Genomic DNA, 4,340 nt, shown 5'->3' with positions numbered 1-4,340 from the left:
TCTGGCAGCTTCAGCCAAGCTTCACCTCTCTTGGCAGCAGAGCTGACACCACTGGATTTACACAGCAACAATAAAACACAGCCCGTCGGCCATCCTTGCTTTGGTAGGGCAGGAGAAGGGGCAGAAGGGATAATAGTGGCATCATTTATTTTATTTCTCTTTGCTTGAAAAGCCTTGACTTGAAAAGCCATCTCTGATGAGCTTAGGATGAACTGGAACTGCCTACTTAATGTTCATTTTTTTTCCTGTTTCCCTCATACTAATAAATGCAAGTGACTATTACTTCTGTTTTCAGGATTCATGACGGTGGAGTACTATCCATGTAACCCACTCACAGTTTTTGTTTGCCACTGGGGCCTTGTGAGCATCTCTTGTAAAACTCCACTACATACTCTGCGTATGCCTCTATCTGGTGCCATTTCTGGCATTGTCAGGCTTGTGATCCCCACCGAGGGAATAAGTAAGCCCAGCTCTGCTCTGAAAATAGAGACATGTGAGAGGTGTATTCCTGAAAGGTGCTGTGCCAGAAGCCTGGTGGTTTGAGTAGGGATGTTCATGATAACCTTGGTGACCCTTAGAGCATGTTCAGCAAAGTCTACAGAACTGTGAAAAGACACAGATAAAGTTGTCAAGGGGGTTTGTGGGTTGTGGCTTTGTAGTTACTTTTTGCCATGCAGACTATAAATTCCTGCTGCACGGGAAGTCACTCTTGGCTCTGCTCTGCTGTCAGATGCCTCTCTCCCCCTCTTCTCATGCTCCTTCCAAAGCTTGCTTGCTGCTGGCCAGGAGCGGTGGCTTGGATGAAAAGGGTGAGATTTGTTTCTCTTAGCTGGCTTTGAGTCCAAGTTGCCCAGGATCCATCACTGTCTTAATCTCCTTCGAGGGTGGCTATTGTTCTTAATAGGAAACTGCTATTCCTGAAGATGTTTTCCACATGTGGTGTGACACCTTGGCAGACAAGCTGAGCACTGGGCTCACTGAGTGAGGATGACTCTGGGCAGGACCTCCCCACTGTGAAGGAATAGGAGGACAAATTGACATGTTCCCTTTTTGTTTTCCCACCTCCCACAGTTCTTGGGAATGAGGAAGGAAACCAATAAGAAATGTTGGTATTTCAGTCAAAAGCAAAGGAAGATGAAGTAGAATGCTGCCTTCTTTTTTTTTTTTTTTTCTTCTGTTTTGTGGTGGGCAGAGAAGTGTTGCTGCAGAGCTAGTGCTAGGCTGCTGCACAAAATGTCCTCCCTGGATTTGTTCAGTTTTCAAATTCAGGGGTAAAGCAGTCGACAGTTCTTGTCTGCGAGATGCCTAAAGCAACTAGCCAGCAAAGGAGACCCAGCAGGTTCTCAAGTGAAATTCTTACAAAAGGACCTCGTTTACACTCACTGGATCCTCTAGCAGTAAAACCCTTCAAATGCTACTTCAAAAATTCATGAGTTCAAGTGCTTTAATGGAAGATAAGAAGAGACCTTTCTGTTTTGTCCTGAAAGAGCCCATGGAGAGTTCAAAGGGAACTTTCAGTGTCCAGTTATGCTGTGCCCACCCATCCAAGAACTCTTCTTGAGTTAACCTGAAGCTTTAATGTTTTATTGAAATCACTGTGGGATATGGACTTTCATGTGAGACTTGTAAATGGACAGCCTGTAAACCAAGGCACTAATACATCAAAGGTGAATTTAACTTCAAATTATGCACACTATAAATAGGATTTTCTAGTCATTTCCTGCTGTCCTGCTGAAATGGTTTAATATTTTTCTATGATTTTCCTTAAGGCAGAGCTAAGGCAGTGCAGAAGGATTTAAAAATGTCTATAAAAACATGAATTTATGAATTTGAGGAACATAGCCATCATCAACATTTTCTATCTGTTTTGTTAAATTGTAGTTCACCCCTTGAAAAATATGTTGCTCTTCTACCTCCAGGATTAAATTCACAGCCTGGTTGCAGTGTGTGAAAATTCTGTCAGTGATGCAGTTGAATTTGGAAGCTTTGCTTGCGAGGTGTTTTCACTTAGCTGAATATGAATTAAACTTGGGGTGCTGTGAAATGCAGTTCACTAGGTGCTCTCTGCAAAGTGTCACCACTCTCACCCATGTAAACAGCTGGCAGAGATCTGTGCATGATTTTCCCTGTGATCAGTTAGTCCTTATGTTTAAGAGTCAGTTTATGAGAAGTGAAGAATGAAAGAGATTCTAAATATGAATTCCTGGAGCTGTGAGTGTGAAGAGAGGTTTTAAGTAGGAGCTTTGAGTATTGAAAAAGTCATAATCTGAGATAAGATGGGAGATATTTTGATGCTTTTAGACCATGTTAATCCTGTAATCAGCCCCTTAAATTTTAGTTTTTGTTTTTAGTACATTCTTGCTTTCCCTTTGTCTCCAGAGTTAAATTTGACACTTTTTATTGCAGCGCTTTCTATAACTTTTTCATCTGGCTTCTTTTAAGAGTAGCTTGAAGGATTTTCAGGAGAATTATTTCCTTTAGGTTGCAATCTTCATTAGTTTATGTCCTCAGAGATATAAAAGCAGATTAAGTGTCACTAATGCAGCAGAAAAGGAAGTCAGCAATACATGCAACAGAAACAGGCTGTCAGCAAAAAAAAAAATCCGCTATGAAATGTCAGCCTTAAAAACAATCTAATTATTTGTCTGAGGTACAGTGTTGCCCCATGGAAAGTCAACAGGGGCTTTTCTATCTTATTCTCTGGCCAGAACTCATCACAATTCATCCTTTAGTTATAATTTGATTTTATAGTAAGAACTTTATTCCATTAGAGTGAAATACAGAAAGATCAGGGATGTAAAACCCAGAAGACATACTGTCATCTTTTTATCTCTGGTAAAAACAGAGACGAAAAAGTCTTTCACAGGCTTGAAAGAAGAGTGAACCATGGTGCTTGGGAAGTCAATCATAGGCTGAACCATGTGGTTCTTTGTGTTGATACCAGTTGTAGGCTGACTAGTTAAATGGAAGGGGAGGGGAATGCCAGAAGTACAAGAGGCCATTGAAATAAAGCTGAGATAGCCCGAAGGAAAAACTACATGCATGTAACTTGAAGAATAAAGCCAAGAGTATGGATGGTGCATTTTATATTGATGTCTTTTCATTTCACTCTTCATGCACTTTTTTTCCACATTTGTGGTTGATTGAGCTGACCTGGCAAAATTTTGTAAGTAGTGACCAAGGCCTTTTCAGTCTCCAGCCATCAATACACTGCCCTGTCATTGCAGCCCCAGATTAAAATTTTGCAGTAGGAAAAGGTTCATAATAGAGCCACAGTGGGTTTTAACACAACAGACCCTGATCACATCAGCCTGCCAGACTGATTAGAGTTTAATTGCAATCACCTTTTGCAGCCAGAGCTTTGATACTTGGCTTGCACCTTTGTGGAATGCAGTCACTGAAATGATAGGGCTTATTTGCTGGCCACTCATGCTGAATTGAAAGACATCCGCAGTAACAGCCAAAATTAGAGTCTGTGTGACCGATTTCTCAGGCTGTAGCTGGCTGAGAAATAGATGATAAGTGGGGCAGCTCTTGTCAGCTACACTGAAATACTGATTTACAGCAGCTCTTGTTGTCAGTACTGAGGAAGAACTGATACTCCCTTCACTGAGCAAGTTCATGTTGTATGAGAAATCAATTGCACCCACTGAAATAAATTAATTTCAAAATACAGTCACTTAGAAAAGGAGGGCAGTTGTATTACTTGTACTGCACTTGCGAGGAGTGGTCCTGTGGTTTGCCCTTTATTTTTGGATACATATAAAATTGTATGTCCAATAACATTTGGACTACTATCACCTCTACCAGGAGTAAAATTTTGGTTTTGAACAAATTCCCAAACAGCATCAGTAACCACACTACATCTTTTCCTCTGCCTCACATGTAGAATTTACCTGGAAACTGTACTGCCATGTGGCTCAGAACAATTTGAGATGACTCTAGATTTTGTGGCAGCTTTAGGGTCCAAAAACCCCGGGAGTCATGTTTTTTTATGTGCTAGTCAGGAGGTCTCCAAAGCTACAGCCTGATGGTAATTTTGGGTCATTAACAGGGATCCTTCTGAGAGACTTGTGTTGCTGCTTTCCCTGGAGTAGAGGGTTGGGCCAACATTGTGTGCCCAAGAAAACGGTCATGCAATTCGGAAATTCTGCTTCTGGGAAATGCTGGTTTAAGGGATGGTATCAATACTTGATGACAAATGAATTCTTCATTTGCTTTATCTGCCAAAGGCTGCACCGATTGCTCAGCTGGAGAAAGGAATATTTAATTACAATCTCCTGGAACTTCTGTACAACAGCATCATGGGTTGGGTTTTTTTTAGGCATTCTCTTTTTCTG

Source organism: Corvus brachyrhynchos, unplaced genomic scaffold, assembly GCF_000691975.1.
Source record: "Corvus brachyrhynchos isolate BGI_N302 unplaced genomic scaffold, ASM69197v1 scaffold517, whole genome shotgun sequence".
NCBI classification, from domain to species: Eukaryota; Metazoa; Chordata; class Aves; order Passeriformes; family Corvidae; genus Corvus; species Corvus brachyrhynchos.
The sequence above is the reverse complement of the archived record's forward strand: the minus strand, read 5'-3'. Positions refer to the sequence as shown.